This window comes from Sphaerodactylus townsendi, linkage group LG03, assembly GCF_021028975.2.
Source record: "Sphaerodactylus townsendi isolate TG3544 linkage group LG03, MPM_Stown_v2.3, whole genome shotgun sequence".
Lineage (NCBI taxonomy): Eukaryota > Metazoa > Chordata > Lepidosauria > Squamata > Sphaerodactylidae > Sphaerodactylus > Sphaerodactylus townsendi.
Window position 1 is genome coordinate 27064162 of NC_059427.1, and position 22271 is coordinate 27086432.

Consider the following 22271-nt stretch of genomic DNA (forward strand, 5'->3'; position numbering starts at 1 on the left):
GTCTACCCTCAACAACCTCAGCTTGTATCCAAGAAGTATTTTTCAAAATTTGTGGGAAGAATTCCACAGTCTTCTATCCACAGGAGTCACTTTCAGATCTACGTACTCACCATGTACATCATCATTTTGGTATGTACAAGAGATCCTTACATTCTGTAAAGCCAGCAAGTGGCAGGTACCAACAAACCACAGAATGGAAACAGCTCCGTATATACACTGGCATGCATGCTGGGGGGCGACGGGCAACAGAGGAACAAAACTGTATCTGATCAAAATGTCCTTGCATGTTTATCCCAGTATTTGTAACATAAGCCCCTTGTATACAGCTTTATCAGAAGCTAATATATGTTTCCTAGTAAGCTTTCAGTTTCTTGGATGTTTAAGGAATAAATTGCTTCTAAGGTTTCTCCTCAGAGTCCATGGATTTCAGTCAAAACTCTCAAAGACTCCTTCCTTTCTATTAGCAGAGCAGAACTTAAGCAACATAGGTCGAATCCCCACTACCGTCTTAGCCAGGTTTCAGGAACAGAATTGGTTCAGGTTTGAGAGGGAAACCTCGATTAGAATCCCCACTGACCATCTTATGAGTTTCAGAACACAAACGACCGTTAGTTTGTGTTCTGAAACCTGGCTAAGACGGTAGTGGGGATTCGACCGGGGAGGTCGTCCCTCAAACCTGGTTAGTTTGTGTTCTGAAACCTGGCTAAGACGGTAGAGGGGATTCGACCATAGTTGAGAAACTGCAGCAGATCTAGAAGCTAATGGAGTTCTGGATAACAAGAGAAGCAAGATGAAATGTGCTGGGGAGAGAACGGTAACAAGAAGTAATGAAACAAGGTATTTACTCCTAACAGCAAATGCCAGATGACTGCAATAAGAGATTAGTACAAATCAAGTACAATGTAAAAATTCTTCCAAACCTTCAGGAGTGTTTCTCTTCACTAATCAACACAGAACTATGTATCAATCACATATTATCAACTGTTTCTGGAGACAGCACAGTGAACTATACCTTGAAAACAACTTTTATACAGCAGCTTGGATTCACACATGTGAAATTCATTCAAAGCCAAGTGCCACTTGGAAATGGATTGCTATGCTCTCTCTTTCCCCAAGCAGCAGAAAAGTAAAACAAAAAAAAATAGTCTTTACAGGGTAATTTTACTCCAGAGGAGAGAGAACAGAAATCTATATACCATATATCAAACATAAGGCCCAGAGAAGGGCCCTAATAGAATTTATTTTCTTATTTGGCGTACTTTTCTTTGGCCTTCTCCTAGAGAGTAGCATACAGAAGACCCGCACGCATGGCTGTGTTCATAAGGTCCTTCAGACACCCAGATCGCATACCATTTCAGGTTTTAAAGCTCAAAATAAGAGCTGAAAGGGTTTCAAGAACTGGCCGGGAGCCAAGGAAGATGCTATAAGAGCAGCATATTATCATCAGAAAATTGAGCCCTGTTTTTGTAACTGTTCAAGTTTGTTGCAGGGGTTGAGCAGATACCAGAGGGTTGCAGAAGCCTATTCATTCGGGAGGAATCTCATTCACAACAATATCAACTCATCCTCCAAATCTCACATGCTGACTTTTTTTCCTGCTAGAATGTTACACCTGCTGAGCCAAAATACCATTTTATTTGTTCCGCACCTATTGATGGACAAAATATGAGAGGGTCCAACAATTAACGTTGATGTCACTCATCTCAGTTTGCAGCCAAGTTGTTCTCTTGATCAATCAAGCACTCTTTACAGCATTACTATTATTGTATTATTAACACCATCTAGGAAACATAACTGGCAATCAATTCACAAATGGCCAGAAGGTTCCAGCTCCTCTACAGAGTTTGTGGTCAGAAATACTTTAACTACCCTGTTTCCCCGAATATAAGACATCCCCTGAAAATAAGACGTGGTAGAGGTTTTGCTGAAGTGCGAAATATAAGGCATCCCCCGAAAGTAAGACGTAGCAAAGTTTTTGTTTGGAAGCATGCCCGACGAGCAGAACACAGAAAAATAAGACATCCCCTGAAAATAAGACATAGCACATCTTTGGGAGCAAAAATTAATATAAGACACTGTCTTATTTTCGGGGAAACACGGTAGGAGCAGAAACAGCTGCAAAGCCGCTTAGTAAAAGAACCTCTTGCAGTTTCACCTACTGCAAGACTCTCTCCCTCCTTCGAATGTCATGTCCCACTCCAAGTGCCTTCATAGTCCTTCTTCAAGGAGGGTCACACCACACTCCGAGAACTTCAGATATAAACATACCAGTCTAGCAGAAGAGTCAGTCCTTTGGTTTCCATTTGAAAGAAGTCAGTCCTTTGGTTTCCATTTGAAAAAAGTTAAGTATGAAAATGGGTCAAAAAAACTGTACTAATGACAAGGTTCTTGAGCCTGTTTGGCCAAAGTAGCTTGACAATTTATTATTCACTTGCTTCACTGATAGTTTGCTTTTCTTGTAAACAGAATAGCTACCCTATTGACAAATTTGCCAATGGCTACAGGGAATGCTAGAGATATTTTCCTTTGAAGAACAGCAGGTCTCAATGATGTGCCATAAAATGGTTTTGGAAGGTCAGGATAATTTCAGTATGGTTTGGTAATCCCTGTTCAAATATGCCGGAAAGCCTTCTCCCTGAAACTCCTTCCCTGGATTAATCATCGGATTCTTTGATTGTACCCTCACTATATAACATGTGGACACCTTAAGTTCACACTTCTTCCCTTTCTAGAAACACACTCGGCATGTTATACAATCTGTTCATCTCCTTCCCTGCTTTATTCCACTTACAGACAGCTTTCCTATATCTTTGTAAACTTCTTAAAAATGGATTTAGTATACCAAAAAATGCAAATATGCTCAGAAATGCATTACACTCAACTCCCAGATCAAACCACAACACAGCTTTGTTTCTCATCTATTACATAAATCTGTCATTTAACCAATGTTTACAACTGCTGATCACTGTGGTTTACAATTGATGACACTACAAGACTAATAATTTACATATCACTGCATAATGTAACAGCCTTCCATTTTGGAATCTGCCATTTATGTTATAAGCTGCTTTAATTACCACAGTTCCTGGCTTCAGCATTTAGATCTTTGGGAAATGATGGCAAGAAACTGAAAGCAAAAGAAGACTCCCGAACCACAGTATGAATTTACGGAGTAACTTAGCCCATTATCAACATCTTTGTTGTAAAAGGGCAGACCTTCCATACTCCATTTTTTTTATCCGAGTTGTTGAGTATCTGTGAATTTTGCAATTTATAATAACGATGCACATCGCAAATCATTGCTGCATCTGTGCCATGTCTATCTTAATTTTTTAGTGATTGTGCATTCCTCTTCCTAGACCACAGAACCAACCATCTGTAGGGAGAGAGGATATAAATAGCAGCACTAGTACCGTATATACTGGCGTATAAGACTACTTTTGAACCCTGGGAAATCATCTGTAAAGTCTGGGGTCGTCTTATACGCCAGGTACGTAGTCTTATATGGCGAGTATAACCCAAACTCTATATTTTAACTGGGAAAGTGGGGGGTCGTCTTATACACCCAGTTGTCTTATACGCCGGTATATACGGTACCTCTATCCCCCCCCCCCCCATATCTTATTATACACAGGGAGGATTAGGAATTTTAAAAATTAATATTCATTTCAATGTTTTCATTCATTTAATTACGCAAATTTATTGATGCGCATTTTCTTGAAAAGTTAATAGAACTTTTCCCCAAAAAATTATTTGGTGCCCTAAATAGACCACAATCTGATCTAGCAAGTTTATTTTTATTTCTATGTAGTTAATAGACTAAGTGCATGTTAATTTTATATTCCAGCTGCAATAATAGTTGAAATAGAGCATTTGATTACGAGAAAAAAACAAACTGCGGTTTAAATGCTATATTCAAACACACCTGAAGCTTTATGTGGCAATTATTTTTATTGGAATAATACCTGTAGAATTGTAAAGATGGTATAGCAGGTGCTTCCCTTAAAATGTTTAAATGTAAGGAAGGGGGAAACAAAGAAGTTAAAACCTGTTGACACACACAATTTTAACACACCAGAAAAGAGTGCATGATATGCCATGAATACATGAAATATTTCACAAAATATTACTGTCATCCACCGAGGTCACCAAGATACCTCATCACTTACATTACTTGTTTGTGGTAGATCAGATTATTGATTACAATATCCCTTCTACCATATAGAGGGATACCCAAAAATCCAAACAGGTTCCATAACTCCATAAATCCTTTTCCCAGGATTGGGGTAGCAAAGAACAGCCTCAGCTACCACAGTTGACTGGATAAAAGCCATTGTTTATAACTAGCATTTGCTGATTATAATACATTATGGATAGTTGATTTGGTTATGAAGGATCTATATGCAACAGCTGTTTGTTTATTTATTTGATTTCTACTCTACTCTCCCTGTCATTACAGGCTCAGAGCAGCTAGCATCAGTGTTATACATATCAATAAAACACATATCATAGCATTAAAAATAAACATAGACAATAAAACAACAAATCGATAAAAACCTGGTGCCTTATAAACCCATTTCTCATTCAGCCTCCATTATTTCAGAAATTTACACCAATCTTTCTTGTGTTCGTGCAGGGAAACTTGGTTGGGATCTTGTCATACAGCACAAATTGGGCTAGCTTTGCTGGATCAATGAAACAGAGAAAATTAGGGCTTCTACCAGCCGCTCAATACAAATCTGGGATGCTCTACCTGTGGTGGTAACCAGAAAAACAGGGCAATACACATTCAGGGTAATTTGTTGGTAACTGATATTCATAAAACAACATTAACCTAAAAGCAGCCAGGCCGATTAGAAATGTAGAGATTCTGGCTAATGCAGGCGTTATGAGATAATTATTTTTAACTCACAGAATTTTAGCCATCACAGTCCTAACTCCGTAGGCAATAGATATATGTGGCTAAGTAGCACACCATAAGTAAGGATGCTGTTGAAAACAGCTTACTGACTGCTTGGGACAACAAATGCATTGAGATGTGTAGCAACCTGCATCTGAGAAATCTGGCTGCAATTGACCAAGAAAAGTTTTTTAGGGCATCTCTGCATGGAGTTTTTTGCTGCTGCTCAGTTTGTCAAATACATCGGTATCGCTGCTCTGGTGATTTCTTCCCGTTTCCTGGGGGTTTTTCCCAGACCACCTTTGCACTGATGTTTCTGAAAGGAAAGCACCTGAAGCATTTGTTGTGGAGTTTGCAATTTTGTGCACTTTTAAAGTTCCCGCTCACATCCGACCAATTCCACATTCTACTTCCTGGCTGTTTCTTTTCCCGAGTGGCAGCCCCCCATTTTTAAAAAAAAACCTTAGCAGATGATCATAAATTGGGGGGAGGGATTTGCAGGGGAAGGTCTTTTATTACAGCAAAATGATAGGCTTAGATAGTAAAGATCCTTTCTTCTCTTTAATGGCCTAGCTGCATGACGGTTCAGGAAATTCACCTACACTGCTAGCAGACACTGAGTTACATCAGGGAGAGTGGTGAGTTACCAAGTGCGGGTGGAGATCCCAGTAAGTCTAAGGCTCATTCTGCACATGCAGAATAATGCACTTTCAAACTGCTTTCAGTGCTCTTTGAAGCTGTGCGGAATAGCAAAATCCACTTGCAAACAGTTGTGAAAGTGGTTTGAAAACGCATTATTTTGCGTGTGCGGAAGGGGCCTAACAGATTTGCTTTGGAGTTTTTGAGGTTGGGGTAGGGACTGGGCCATTAAAAATGCAGCATCAGATCTAGAAAAGGTGAAACTCCCTGTTGCTCTGGGCACACTGCCTCCTTTTATGCTGCTGTGTCAATGCTGTGCATGCAGCAAGGAAAAAAGCAAAGACACTTGGTAAAGCAAAGCCCATCACCTGGCTGAGCGAGGAAGAAACCACTGTCATAAGGTGTTGAATCTATTGCATTGACCCCTCTGCAGAGCCATTTGCCGGCTGATATTTCCTATCTCAATAAATTAAATACAGTCAGATTAAAATACCATTCAAGACCCCATTTCAACTCTCTTATCTTGCTGGCTGGCTTTATTCGGCTACTGACCAAAAGCAATACCACTCCATGAGCAGGCTCCTTTGTTCTATATTCTTTATCATTCACCTTAACAAACACTTCTGCCCTGCTAGGAACAAAGAGCATGTCAGCAACCGCAAGAAATCTGGCCTTTTTTGGAGCACATCACTGCCTTTCTTTACACCTTCCCCTCTAATGAGAGATTGGCATTTTGTGCAAGACGGGACAACTGGGTGGTTAAAGAAGTTGTCCTGTCAGCTCTATCGTTAATCCAAGTGCTTAAATCCCTGAATAAAAGAAAAATCAATGTTGTACGGCAATGTTTGTCAATGCAATGTAATAAATACACTTACCTTTACAGAGTATTCTCAACGGATTTCACTTCTTTGCTATGCTTCAAGGCTACAAGGGGATAAGAGAGAGAGAAAACGGGAAGCATTGAGCTGCCTGCCAATAGACAAAAAGAACTTTTTCTGTATTCATCAGTACCCGTGTTTTAACTTATCCCATAGCAGTGGAATCCAAAAGAAGTGGAATTCTTTTTTATTTTTTTTTACCCACACACACAAAAAAGAAAATCCCACCATTCACCACCACATGGGGTTGCCACTACTGAAGAGGTAATATCAACATCGGGATATTTGAAAAAAATACCCATCTTGAGGTCACCAAACAGAGGACCCTTCCACACACGCAAAATAATGCGTTTTCAAACCACTTTCACAACTGTTTGCAAGTGGATTTTGCTATTCTGCACAGCTTCAAAGAGAACTGAAAGCAGTTTGAAAGTGCATTATTCTGCATGTGCGGAATGAGTCTCAGAGTTTCTATACACTTAGATGCGTTAGTTCTCCATACAGCAGCCATCGTCAATATCTGATTCGCAACGTAACTAATCTGTGTTGATACCTCAATCCGGAAATGGGGGCCATGAACAGACATAACGGATCTTTTTACAAATCTGAGAAAAGCAAGCCTGAGGTTTTCAGAAAAACCTAAAACCTTAAAAAAATGGAAGGGGGGGATAAAACCTCACAAATGATTGAAGGACACCTATGGCTTTAAAAAAACTTGTGCTCTCAGTGACCCTTGCTAGGTAACCACTACAGTATTCAGGCCTCGGTTTCTGCCAGGAAAAGACTGAGAGACGGGCACAGCCCTTTCCAGGGCTGTTTTCACCTTTGAAGAAGAAGATGAAGAGTTTGGATTCATTTTCCCCCTTTCTCTCCTGCAGGAGACTCAAAGAGGCTGACAATCTCCTTGCACTTCCCCGCACACAACAAACACCCTGTGAGGTGGGTGGGGCTGAGAGAGCTCCAAAAAGCTGTGCCCAGCCCAAGGTCACCCAGCTGGTGTGTGTGGGAGTGCCCAGGCTAATCTGAATTCCCCAGATAAGCCTTCACAGTTCAAGCGGCAGAGCTGGGAGTCAAACCCGGTTCCTCCAGATTAAAATGCACCTGCTCTTAACCACTGCACCACTGCTGCTTCATTGGAGCCAAGCCCAGTAGCAACCAATGGGTGAGTTGTTAACCACCGAACTTCAAGACTCATCCAGGCCAGTCACGCACTCTCAATCTAACAAACCTCACATGGCTGTTATAAAAGTAAAATGGGAGGCAGAAGAATGATGTCAAACAGCTTTAAATCCCCTTTTTGGAAAAAAATGACACAAATGAAGTACATAAATCATAAATAAAGCTGAAGATTGGGGCGGGGGGAGAGCATCTGAAGTGGGTTTGTTGCCGAATGGGAAAGAAAAAAGGAAGCAGGGAAAGGTGAGGGTATGAGAATTGCCAAGAGGAGGGATAGCGGAAATAGTGCAGGAAGGGGATTACATGGGAAAGTGCAAGTCCATGGTTGTGCTCCATCATGCAACTGGCAGCCAGTACCAGTGGTGGGATCCAAAAATTTTAGTAACAGGTTCCCATGGTGGTGGGATTCAAACAGTGGCGTAGCGCCAATGGGGCTGGGTGGGGCACGATGGGGGCGTGGCCGGGCATTCCGGGGGCGGGGCATTAATAATTTCTCTGTTACAGTAAAAAACTCGTACTGTTAAAAAAAAAGTTCCTAATTTCCAGCTGGTATCTTTCTGTCCATAATTTAAACTTATTATAGCAAGTCCTATCATCTACTGCCAACAGAAACAACTAAAGAGTCCCCTGGTCCCAACAGTAGTTAAAGGGTCCCTCCTCTTACTAGCCAGCAAGCTCCGGGCTACGAGAAAGAAGAAGAGAGGGGGAGGCGAGGGTGTGGAGACGGAAACGCAGACCCAATTAGTAACCCCCTCTCGGCACACACGAATAATTAGTAACCCACTCTCGGGAACTGGTGAGAACCTGCTGGATCCCACCTCTGGCCAGTACTGAACAACTTGGCCATATCTTTTTCAGGCAGAAGCTGACAGGGGCCCCTTCCGCACACGCAAAAGAATGCGTTTTCAAACCACTTTCACAACTGTTTGCAAGTGGATTTTGCTATTCCGCACAGCTTCAAAGAGCACTGAAAGCAGTTTGAAAGTGCATTATTCTGCATGTGCGGAATGAGCCAGGGATAGGGAAGGAAGGAAAATGAAAGACAAGAGGGCAGATAAAGGCAGGTTGGCTGGGGCATTGGAAGGAAAGAAGACAAAAAAAGGGGAGAGTCAATGGACGAATGCATATTTCTTTGGCAGTTTGAGCTGAGAACACCTTCACCTTGAATTTTAAAAAGTTCTCTCTGTTGGAAGACTGCAAGCAGCGGGGAGTTAACTGTTCGCCCACTTCACCAACCAAGCAATTAGATATTCAAATGGAACTCCTGGCTGACACAATGAGATGGTCAAGTCCCACGTTCACCCCTCCAGCTAGACAGGCAATATCTAGCAGGGATCAGAAATCTGGAGGACTCGAGTTGCTAGACAGACTTCAGAAAAAAAAAACTTCTTTGACCTGGCCTGACCTGAGAAAAAAAGAGATATGATAAAGCTTCTGGAAGCAAAGTAGAGGACCTCTTTTGTGCAGATTCTATCAAGGCAGACAGAACTATTACCTGAGGTCTGCAGGAGGCTGCCATTGCCGTTTGCTGGCCTGCACACCTCAGCAGAGGCTTCGAGATAATGGGAATCCTGTAAAACAACTATAATCTTTAACCTAAAGAGTCTGCCTTAAGATCCATTAGGGCATGTACAGAGCAAGAGAGAGAGAGAAATTGTGATTTAGCTGTTCCTTTCAAATCCCTTGCTCAACCTGCGACTGTGCTGGCTGTGTGTGGAGATTTTCTTTTTAATAAATGCTTTATAACTTTTGATGCTGGTAGTGGCTCTCTGCATTACATCCATCATTCAGGACATGCTGTTTTAAAAAGAAGTGCCAGTTTGTTGGCGAGTGGCTATTCTCACCGTGGTGTACAAGGAACTAAGAAATTAGTTGCTGTAAAGCAGGAGATAAAGGAGCACCGTCTCAGATTAGGGAGAGAAGCTGAGAGCCCTAGTCCTCTCAGTTGGCAATTCCTACAAATGCCAAGTGGTGACAGTAACTGAACAGAGAGAAAGCACAAGGTAAGTGGCCTATTAAGCATGGAACACTTACCTCAGGGCTCTTCTCCACACATTGCGCTTTTAGTGGACTGTCCTCATGTTTCTCTGTTTACACGCAAGAAGGTTTTCGCTCCTGCCACAAAGCTTTTCTGAAGAGAACTCTCTGGGGCCTGGTTCCCTTAACCCCATTCATCAAGTAATCTCATTACACATGATAAAATGGTTGGCTTAGCCCTTTGAACTGCACTTATATCGCTATTATTGTTCCAAAAGTAACCCCCCCCTTAAAAAAAATGAGTCAAAGCAATTCCCTGGACCACAGGCTGCTGAACAAGGGGACTGAGCTAGAACTGATATTCTCTCTCTCCCCTTCCCCACACATTTCCTGCTGTTGCTGCCACTGGAGGACAGAGAGGCTTGTTATTTCAAAGAACTCTCTGTTCATATTATATTGATTTCTCAACATATCAATATGAAAATTAGTGATCGGTGTGTTTTGGCTAAGCCTCTCTTTCTATGACTTGAAGCAGCCAGCAACATGGAAGGGGAGATGAGGGGAAAGGCATGGATGGCGGTGCAAGGGAGTGGGAAGGCTGGCCATGGGCGAGGGAAAGAAATCAGGAGCAAAGCTGCACCCGCTGGCAAATCTGCTGACTCTGGTGGTGAAGCAAGTTGTGCTAGAAGTGGTCTTGTTTGTCACACAGACAATGAAAGTGAAAGCAAGGTAAAGGAAAAATGTCCGTACAAGAAATCTCACCACAATGGACATTCACGCCCATCGTGCAGCGGATGCCTTGTACTAAATGGGCCAATAAGTGGGTGGCATATGCCAAAGAGAGACCTTTGGCAGCCGCTGGAGCCCAGATGCCTTGAAGGCCACAACGAAATAGGTCAGAGAAAGACTGTTCTGCCACAGAGGCTATGGTGGCTTTCAGGAAAAGGAAAGAGGAAATAGTGTGGGCAAGTGAAATATGCCCTGCAACTCCTTACTGATCCCCTGCTTGTAATTTCTTAAAGACCTTTGACCAAATCCATAAGGAACAGCCAATGTTGAACATACTGTTAGCAGCACACCCATCAAAAGGCAGGTCAAAATATCATCAAATATTCTTTGAAGCCAAGATTGTGAGTACTCACAAGAATGTGGGTAAATCCGTTACTAAGGTGTCATTTGTAAAAGAGCAGGAGCAAACACCACGCGCTCCCTTTCAGCAGACCTAGCAATTATCCTCCTACAGGCCACTTGTAACTGCAGGATTACCATCAAAAGCAAAAGGTCACAATTTTTAAGCAAACTCATTGGTTCGTTCCTTCTGGATGCTTAGTTAAGTTTTTTCCCCTCCCACTGTTGGGTTCTTAAACTATTTGCTCAGTTCTTTCTGTAACCTTCAGGACTATTATCTCTAGCACTTGATAAAACCCATGTCCTCTTGAATACTGTCTCCCTCCCCACATAACTTAGTTTAAGCTCTCAGGTTTGTGAGCCTTCACTTGATTCCCTAGTGATGGCGAACCTTTGGCACTTCAGATGTTATGGACCACAATTCCCATCAGCCCCTGCCAGCATGGCCAATTGTAGGGGCTGATGGGAATTGTAGTCCATAACATCTGGAGTGCCAAAGGTTCGCCACCACGGGCCTAGTCCATCAATTCTGATCTCTCTCATACTAGTCACAATGTAGTTAAAATGCAGCTTAGTTAGAAAAGTTGTTTATTATGTTTCCACCCTTCCTATTTAGTATTATTTAGTACTATTATTTAGTGCTTTTTATAAATTCCCACTCACAGTGTTCCGGTTCTTTTTTTGCTTTGGTCACATTACCCTGCTAAATATGAGGTATAATTATGCATATTAATATCTCAATCCAATAATATTGCTCCTGTAAAATAGAAACATGAAGACCTTTTACTTCTATAGTCTCTGTTTTGGCAGCCAAATCTCAAGTCATGGTATCATCAGTGAAGTTTCTGCTGTATTCCTTCTTCACATGAACTTATTGTTCTGCTTGAATAAGGCATCAGGTAACAAGTTCCCCAGCTTCCAAACATACATGTGGCTTAATATCATACATTTGCTCTGAATATTTTAGCAATCTCTTGGGGAAAAATCCTGCAGAAAGCCCACCCTATTGAAGCTCACCTGAAGCCTACCCTACTCTCGTTTAGGCACTAGGCCAAAATGTTTCTTTTTACCCAAGTGCTTAATTAAGGTGTAGATCTTGTAGGATTATTTTTGACCACCTGCTTCAAGTTTGAACTATTCTGAGACCCATTTAAACCTGACAATTTCTTTAATGCTCTGACTGGGGGAAGGGGGTTGTAATGCTGTGCTTTAAAATGAACAAGTGAGGCATTCATGATTTTACTGTTTCAGTTTATGACGAAGGAAGTTCTCTGGAGAGGCAGAATAGAACAGGGGCGTAATGCCCATTGGGCAAGGTGGGCAGCTGCCCAGGGCACCACCTTGTGGGGGGCATCAAAATGCAGGGTTCGTTTTTGGGTATTTTTAGTTGTTTTTAGTGCAGTTTTTAGGCTAGCGGCACCAAAATTTCAGTGTATCATCAGGAGACTGTCCTTATGCTACCCCCCAAGTTTGGTGAGGTTTGGTTCAGGGAGACCAAAGTTATGGGCTCCCAAAGGGCATGCCCCATCCCCCATTGTTTCCAACGGGAGCTAATAGGAGATGGGGCTACAGTTTTGAGGGTCCATAACTTTGGGCCCCCTGAACCAAACTGCACCAAACCTGGGGGGTATCATTAGGGCAGTCTCCTTATTAGATTCTGAAATTTTTGAGACTGTGCCTTCAGAAATGTGCCCCCCCAGCCTGCAACCCCCATTGATAGCAATGCAGAAAACTCAATGCAGAACAAAGATTCTTGGGCAAATTTCTGGAATGTTCCTGCAGGGTGTGCATTTTTTGCCGTATCAGCACCAAAATTTCAGGATATCATCTGGAGACTGTCCTGATGGGATCCCCCAAGTTTGGTGCAGTTTGGTTCAGGGGGTCCAAAGTTATGGACCCTCAAAAGGGTAGCCCCATCTCCTTAGCAAACAATGGGGGATGGGGCACCCCCTTTGAGGGTCCATAACTTTGGACCCCCTAAACCAAAACCAAACTTTTGACCCCCTAAATCTCTTCAGCAGTGTGTGGTACAGGGAATTACTTTGCCTCTTTTATTTTGGGGGCTGCAACTATTTTTGCAACTATTTTTGGAAACTATTTTTGGAAACAGGGTAGAATATTGATATAACTGCAATAATAGTAATATTGATATACCAGCAATTTAAAGGGGTTTACCAACGTCAGTAATCTTGCAACTGTGTGCCTTTAAGATTGAGCATATGGGCAGAGTAAAGAGAACCAGGAAAAGCAGAGGCCCCAAAGACTGCAACAAGTAAGCTGCACAGTAGCCAGTGGAGTCTCTTCTCATGCGTAAATAAAGAAACACAAGGAGACCCCACCAATCCCATTGCACAGCAGAGAGCCCCAAGGTAAGTGTTTCATGCATAATGGGTCAAAGGTCTCCTCAAATAATTTTTCCACAGAGGACAAATGCTTCAACTATGTATATAGGGTGGGTTGAGGTTGCCATCAAAAATCATAGCCCCGTGTTGATTTTCTCCTTTCTCTTCCATAACACATAAATACATTGTGACCTGACCTGTTACAGTTCTCATTTCCCTAACCCTCCATTACTGCAGCTGCCAAAGCAGGGCAATCCTTGGGACTCAGAAGAAAGGGAATGGGAAATTGATGCAGGGTTGTGGCTTTCAGAGGCAGTTCTGGAGTTCTTATTTAAAGGTACTGCATGAGTAAAGTTGCAACTGAAACACAATAACCCCATGAACTTTCACATTTTAACACAAGAGATGAGCTGAGATATTTGCTGTTGCCTTCCTCTGAGCAGCCTCCCCAGTCTGGTCCCCCATCCAAGGACTAACCCTGCTTAGCTTCTGAATTCTGACACGATCAGGCTAGTCTGGGATCTTAGGGATGCAACTTTTATTACTAGGCTACAAATATTAAATACAAACAAAAACACTGTGGTTTACTTTGTACTGTTGAAGGCTTTCACAACCGGAATCAACTGGGTGTTGTAGGTTTTACGGACTGCGTAGCCAGGATCTGGTAGTTTTGCTCCTAACGTTTTTCCAGAGAAGATGAATTGAAGAGAAACACATCCTTCTAAGATACGCCTCCAAAAATGCAGGCAAAACAATAGGTGCAAAAACTACCACACCACGGCCACACACCCCAGAAAACCCACAACACCCAGTTGGTTTACTGTGTTTCAAAAGGTATTTAATTTAAAAAAACTTTACTTTTCTTGCATATGCACAGAGATGTCCTGCAAACTCTAGACCAAACTACCAAACTTTTCATTTTTAAGCAGCCTCCTTAATGGTTCATGGCAGTAGAGACTGCATTCATAAATCCTGCAGAATTAGGACGGCTAATTGAACTGATTGTGCAAACCTAAGGACCAATGAGGTAGGCAAATATTGATGCTGCCATATTTAATTTAAGAGTGAAATAAGAGTTAACCAGTTTATTGTTGTAAACAAAAGCATTTGGTTAAATGAAAGTTCCATCAAAGCTTAATACCCAAATTCAAGTGAACATAAAGTAAAGGCTTATGTACTTTCTGCGGTTTCTATAATGGCTAATCTAATAACTCTAAATGGAGTGTTATTGTTTATTCCATTGCCTCCATCCCATAAATTAGATAAAGCAATCTGACAGTTACAGTACTTTGGAGTTTTATCCTACTAAGTGATTTTAAAGGCTTCTCAAGCTCTAATGAAGTCATGACTTGAATGACTGCAACTACTACCATCCTTCTTCCAGTCTTAATTCTTTTTTTTAAAGCAGGATTTAAATGTATCCTGTTACAACAGCAGAGCAGTCTTAGGCATTTACCGTTTCCCCGAAAATAAGACGTACCCCCAAAATAAGCCCTAGCATGATTTTTTGGGATTTTTGGAGGATGCTTGAAATATAAGCCCTACTCCAAAAATAAGCCCTAGTTACAGATTCCCCGGTGCAGCTGATCTGGTCACGTGGGGGGTGCATAATCATGGGAAAAAATTAATCCCCTGAAAATAAGCCCTAATGCATCTTTTGGAGCAAAAATTAATATAAGACCCTGTCTTATTTTCGGGGAAACATGGCAGCTACATGTTACGCACACACATTGCAGCCATTTTTCAGAAAGAAATTTTGAAGAGAAAAGCAGTGAGAGGAGGCAGTTTACTCCTTGCCTACTTTTTGTAATCTAAACCACCCCATCACAAAGCCATTTGCCTTCACCCTGTTTTCCATGGGGTTCCAAGCTCATTCATAGTCTACTCTAGCGGGTATGTGTGCTGTCAAGTCACTCCTGAGTTATGGCAGGCCTGTAGAGTTTTCAAGGCAAAACACATTCGGAGGTGGTTTGTCATTGCCTGCATCCATGTGGACTGAGAGAGTTCTGAGAGAACTGTAACTGGCCCAAGGTCACCTAGCATACTTCATGTGGAGGAATGGCAAATTGAACCCGGTTCTCCAGATCAGAATCCATCTCAGCCTATCATGTACCAATTTGAAATACTGTAAGAAAGTTGGAGAACTCCCAGTCTACAAGGCTTCTAATGGACCACCTGTGGACCCTTATCCTCTAGGCCTACTGGATGAAATTGGTAGACCTAAATCAGGTTTTGCCCTGCCTCTCTTATTGCATTAATCTTTGGCAATTCATCTTCTCTGGAAAAAAAACTCTTAATGGAACAGTCTAAAGCTTCTTAATGTAATCCATCTTTGAATCCAGGATCTGGATAAGAGACTGCCCTTAGCTTGCGGAAGAAAGGCTACATGTATAAACTTCCATGGCTCATCTTTAAGTGGAACAAGTGAACTTACTCTTAGAGTTACCATTAATAGAACATTCACAATGTGCAAATACTGTATAAATCAATGGCCTGTACTCAGAGGTGGGATCCAGCGGTTCTCACAGGTTCCCGAGAGTAGGTTACTAATTATTTGTGTGTGCCGAGAGGGGGTTACTAATGGGTAATTTTGCCACGTGATTTTTGCCTTAGTTACGCCCCTCCTCTCAGCAGTAGCGCGCAGAACTTGAAGCAGTCTACCAGGAGGTACACCGGTGTGCGTGGCAGCCTGCGCCTGCGTGCATTCGTTTCCCACCCAAGGACCGGCGCAGTGGCTGGTCCTTGCCACAGCCTCGCCCAGGAACGCCCCCATCATGCCCCGCCACGCCCCATTGGTGCTACGCCACAGTTTGAATCCCACCACCATGGGGCCCTGTTACTAAAATTTTTGGATCCCATCACTGCCTGTACTACTTCTTAATTGTACTACTTCTTAACTGAAGGCTATTCTTAGCACCGGGACTACCCCATCACATCCTAACAATGCTGTGTTTGGCTTCCCAGGACAAACTCTTGCCTGATACATGAACAGCCTATTAGGATTTCAACCACAATGTTTCTTTAAGAGGCAATAGTGAGATGAACCTTCCATAGCAGTCTCAGCTGATACTAGCCCCAGCATGCATTTCTGTGCAGGAATCAACAGAGATCCCTCAGTGAGTTCAACAAGAACAGAAGACAGCAACACAGCACGCATCATTAGAATCTAGATTAGATTCTCTGAAGATGCCAGCAAAAGATGCAGGCGAAACGTCAGGAGAGAATGCTGCTATAACACGGCCATACAGCCCGGAAACCACACAGCACCCCATTAGAATCTTGTCCAGAAAGAGTTAAATTTACCAACTGGTGTTAAAACTCTGACTCCGTTTTAGGGCTTCCCTAAATGTGGCTTGCAATCTAAATGAACTTGTTAGACATTCGTAACTCCAGGGATTCCTGTTAAAATCCAGGAACCTCCATCTTTTATTTTTATAAATATTCCCTGGATGTGCAGGGTAGCTTCCCCATCCCATTCTTTGCTTTCCTCTATCAATATTTCTTCTTTCAATGTACTCTGCACTGCTTTCTCCCCTCACTGGTACTGATTGCTGTTCAAGCAAATCAAGGCTCTTCACGTACAGGGCAGACCGGAGTTCAGGAAGGCAGGTTTCACAGCCATCAATAACTCTAGCAGAGCTGTTGATCCCACAATTGCCCAGACAAGACTGAGGCTATTTATGGAGTGGATACATACATCTAGGTCGTCAACCTTCTTAGCCTGCAAATACTTTTGGACTTCTGACACAGAATGGTGGGCACAACCACAAAATGGCTGCCACAAAATAACCGCTGAAGGAGGCAGAGCCAACCACAAAATGGCTGCCACATCTTCCATTCAGACAGTGCGAATCCTTGTGTCTGGTGGCAGCTGCTGTCAAAGCAACATTTTTAAAAATCTGTACAGCCAATCAAATCACCAATGGCCAATCAAAAGTCTTACTGGGCAAAATCGACACCTGGTCTGATCCACTTTCTAAAAATATCTGGCAGGCATCGAGAAAGGTATTGGTAGACATTATGGTGCCCATGAGCAATTTGTTGGGGACTCCTGGCCTACATCTGCCATCAAGCCAGGATCCTGCAGGTTCTTACAACTGGACTTAGTCCAGCATCCTGAGAAAAACAATAAAGCTCAAACAGCACAAGCCTTATGGGTGGAGAACAGATCCTCAGAAGTCAACCAGTTGCTCCACCGAAGCTCCCCATTTCTTTCCTCCCAGGGGCCCTGGGGGGTGCCCATGGAATTCCTGGCAAATGGACAGGTTCCTCTGTGGTCTCCAGTTGCTGTTCAGGAGCCCTTTGGTTTTCTGGTCACATCGCCTCAGCAGGAAGCCTGTCTGAGTCCAAGTTGTCTGAGGGCCCAGGAACTGTGGGGTTCTCTGGGATCTTCATCTCTGCAGGGTTAATCACATGACCTCATCTTCCAAAGACTCAGCAAGTCCAACCCTGACAACACCACCTATGAAATAGTTAATTGCTGGCAGACAGAACCATACGGTGCACATCAGTCAACTCTTTTGATACTAGATTAGTATTAGATTTAATTCTGTCTCCCTAGCCCGACTGGATTTCAGCTCTCACGTTGTGTTTTGCTTTGGCCTGAAGCAGTTCCTTCCTTAAAAAAAACAAACAAACCTAGATTTGTTGACTATTGCTTCAACAAAGTCAGCAATGATTCATCTATCAATCTGCATCCAAATATTGGAATATCAGGCCCAGCTGTGCGGGTTCCACCTTCATCATTAATAGAGGTGTGATTTCAACATCATGCAGATGTCAACAGTGGTGGAAACTTGTCAATAGGAAGGCAAAATTCTCAGGAATCAGCCAATGGCCTCCAGTGTAAAATACAGACTTTGCAACGGGCAGAGACACCTATTCATTAACCCGCAGGATTGCTGGTTACAGATCAGCAAATTCGTTGTGTTGCTATGAAGGTAGGATGAACAGTAAAACTTGCACAGCTTGAATGGGCTTACCCAGACAACTAGGTCGAGACTTTCTGGCGTCCTTGCTTCAAATATGTGGCCATCATTCACCAAATATGGTCAAGTCAGCATCCTTGGCCTCCAACTGTGTGAAACACTAACAAGAGCAAGATGAAAGGTGACAGCGTGTCATCTGTCTGCTCAGGCAGTATAAAAATAATCAAGGCTCTTCTCCTCCAATGAGCTTCCCGGATAGCTCTGAGCCGTTCTTCAAACCTTGCAAACCATTGACCTTACAGGGCGGGACTTGTTCTTGTATCCCTGAAACTGAAATTTTTTTCCACCCACATATTATTTTATTGTTTCATACCTATTCCCCCTACCCTGGTGTATGCACCGATTTCACCAGCGGCCTCGGAAGTGAGGGGACAGGAAGAAGGAGAAGGAACTCCCCTGCACATTTCATTCATAAAACGAACCTGCAAGCTGTTCTGTATGACAGCCAAGCACAGCGAGCTAAAGCAACTTGTTCCGCCTGTCAGCATCCAAGAACCTACAGCGACGAGATACAATTGCGATGACACCATCATCCCAGAACTGGGTCAGACTTACAGTCACTTTAAAGTGGAATGTCAACCGTTCCTTTCTACTTCAGTAATTTGATTCAGTGCCACTTGAAAAACCGTTAGAAACTATTAGCTTCATATCTAGGTTCAAAATCAAACTGTGACAAGTGTTAGAAGAATCTTCCTGCGAGCCCCAGGAATGCAGGGATGGAATGCTAACATGACTGGCAGATTCCATAGGTTTTCTCCAAGGATATCGAGCGCTTTTCACAGCAAACATGTCCCCAGTGGCTCATGATGTTAGACACCTTCCTTGCTCCTTCCATCAGAAGTGAGTTTCCCAAGTCAGGCTGGGCACCAAAGCTCCACAAACAGTAATGAATTCTAATGACAGGTAAGACAAGGAATGCAGAACTCATCCCTGTAATCTGAATTTTATCGGCTGTTTTGAAACTATAGCAGAGATTTCCAACCCATGAGAACAGATCTCCTGTCACCGAAATACTTTTTTTAATAACCCACAAATGGTATAGAAGGATATCTGACTATATTCTGTAAAATGAACAGCCAAGCAATGCTGATAAGATTTGTTTAGGGGGGAAAAAATTTGCTCCAACTGTGCAAGTTAATCTCACAGGTTTTGTTTCCATTATGTTTTGATGGGAGCACGCTCTTATACAGCATACAACATTTGCATTCTGCATTTGTTCACAGCAAATGTAAAAAGCTGATCTGCGTGACTTTAAAAACACTATACCATAAGTCCACATGACGCCTTCAGCAATGAAAACGTATGGTAATTCTTCTCTGCCCACCTTCCTAGAAAAACACAGTGTCTGTGTCTTCAGACATTATATGAAACAATGATTTCTTTTAACGCTAGTTAGTCCAGGGAACAAGGATCCAAATCCTCAAATCCTGGTTTGCCTCACCAAATACTGGTTTTATCTTTGTAGCCCAAAATGGAATTGCAAGGGAACAAGTCAAGATTAGGCCGCAATGTCTTTGTTGTGAAACCATAGCTAAAACTAACAGTGGTTAACAGAACAACTTCAGATGTTGATTTTACAGTCCCTAAACCCCTGTGAGCACCAGAGGTCAGAGACTGTGGAAACTGATAGCATGCAACACCATGGCATTTCTTCCAGTAAGGGATACCCAAAAGTACAACATTCTAGAAATTTCCCAGGCCACTATGGTTTTTACCAGATTTGGGAAATGTTTAGAGTGATGGCACTCTGACCAGAGGTGGGATCCAGCAGGTTCTCACCAGTTCCCGAGAGTGGGTTACTAATTATTTGTGTGTGCCAAGAGGGGGTTACTAATTGGGTCCGCTTTTCTGTTCGAAATTCCATTAGGTCCAAAAATCATAAAGTCCTGTCGTTTCCTATGTGGCTGGTTAGCGAAGGTAGAAAACGGGATAATTCTCCCTGTTGGGCTGTTTCAAAAACATGTTTTAGTAATATGGTAAAGTTCCTTGTTTAAGGAAAGTATCCTTCTTTTGATTTCTAGAAACAAACTTAAGTATTTGAAAGTATTAAGTATTTGATAGGCAGTCAATTAGAGGAGTAGTTGTTTCTGTTGGCAGTAGACGATAGGACTTGCTATAATGAGTTTAAATTATGGACAGAAAGACTGATACCAGCTGGAAATTAGGAAGTTTTTTTTTACAGTAAGAGTTTTTTACAGTAACAGAGAAATTATTAATGCCCCGCCCCCGGAATGCCCAGCCACACCCCCGTCGTGCCCCGCCCAGCCCCATTGGGGCTACGCCACTGTTTGAATCCCACCACCATGGGAACCTGTTACTAAAATTTTTGGATCCCACCACTGACTATGACGTCTGTCATGGTATTGCCTTATGCCAACCCCCTCCCAGCTCTATTAAGTGGTACAGGAGCCCAGTGTGGGGGAAGGGAGATTCCCTGCTGTGATTGGCCACCTGGCAGCCCTAAGCCCAGATCTTGAAAATTCCCTACATCTCAGGAGCAGTACTTTAAGCGAGATGGTCGTTTGTAGCAGAATAGGGAAGCAGCAAGTTTCACCCTACAAGTAGAGCTCTGCTCATGTTTGGGTTGAGACAGGACATTATATTCAGGGACAAAATGCTTTGTCATCACTGTTTTTCGCTATCCAAAATGCACACTGGAAGTTTTACTAGGAGTCATTACACTCACCTGTAATATTTGGAGCCTCTTATGTTTTGTCAGTGACATAGTCTCACATGCTATGGACAATAAATCTTACATAAAATATCAAGAGGCTCTGATACCTGTATTTTTATTCCCTTTAAAATGCTAGCAACAAAGAAAGGAACCAGATTTTGAATAGTGAAGCCAAGTAGAGGCTGAAGGGTTAAATTTTCTTACCATTCGACACATAAAACTGAGGCTGTAAGACCTACAATGTGCAAGTTATCTATGGAACAAGATGGTGATCTTTATTTTATCTGTTCAAGTCCAAAGCACTAGCAGCCCTTCTATACCTCAAACCCAAAAATTCATAGGACAAAGCCTAATGCGATAATGTTTTCACAACATGATCCATTTAGTTCCATCTCTTCCTATATGACCCTATGCCCCAACTACAATCCTCAGGAGGTAGAGGAGAAAGAGGAGGAGGAGATGGATGGATGGATTCATATCCTGCCTTCCTGCAAGGAGTCTCAAGGTGGCTTACAAACTCCTTTTCCCTTCCTCTCCCCACAACAGACACCTTTGTGAGGTAGGTGGGGCTGAGAGAGTTCTGAATGAACTGTCAACTAGGAGGCTCCATGTATAGCAGCAGGGAAGCAAATCCACTAGACCAGAGGCGTAGCTCCAAGGGAACGGGGGTATGCACTGAGCGCGCACCCCTGAAGGGATGTGGCAAGGGCGTGGCAGGGGCGTTCCGGGAGGACGCACCAGTGCACTGGGCGCTTTCCCCCCTTGCTACACCTCTGCACTAGACAGATCATTTGGAGGAGTGGGGAATCAAACCTGGTTCTGCAGATTAGTCTCGACCTGCTCTTAACCAATACACAACGCTTACTTACAGCACATCCATTTTCTATTGTAGGTCCTATTCTCTGGCACAAGCTCCCTGAAGAGGGTGAAGGGCAAATCATCTGTAAAAATGTTCAGGAAGCACTGCAAGGTTTGTTATTTGCTAGGCCTTTGAATGGGGCATAGAGTACTGGTCAGTGATAAGATCCAAAAATTTTAGTAACAGGTTCCCATGGTGGTGGGATTCAAACTGTGGCGTAGCGCCAATGGGGCTGAGCAGGGCACAATGGGGGCGTGGTCAGGCATTCCGGGGGTGGGGCATTCCTGGGCGAGGCTGTGGCAAGGACGCAGCCGCTGCGCCGGTCCTTGGGCAGGAAACGAATGCACGCAGACGCAGGCTGCCACGCACGCCGGTGCACCTCCTGCTAGACTGCTTCAAGTTCTGCGCGCTACTGCTGAGAGGGGGTGTAACTAAGGCAAAAATCACGTGGCAAAATCACCAGTTAGTAACCCCCTCTCAGCACACACAAATAATTAGTAACCTACTCTCGGGAACCTGTGAGAACCTGCTGGATCGCATCTCTGGCACTGGTATGTTTTAGGATAGGTTAATTGGGATTTGATTTCATTGTGTATGCTTCAAATGGCGACCTCTAGTGCATCTTGAGCCATGAGGAAAGGCAGGATATAAATACAACAGCCACCACCTCATATAATCAACTTCACAATGCTATTCAGCAACACCAGATG

General features: G+C 43.0%; 1 protein-coding gene across 4 annotated transcripts in view; it reads right to left on the reverse strand.

The window, feature by feature from the left end:
• The window catches only part of FHIT (fragile histidine triad diadenosine triphosphatase), a 1529347-nt gene that overhangs the window by 1451487 nt on the left and 55589 nt on the right, over positions 1-22271 (reverse strand). For all 4 annotated transcript variants that reach the window (XM_048490110.1, XM_048490109.1, XM_048490111.1 and 1 more), the window contains exon 2: positions 6415-6463. The gene's annotated coding sequence lies outside the window, so the exon portion shown is untranslated. The remainder of the gene's footprint in view (positions 1-6414; positions 6464-22271) is intronic.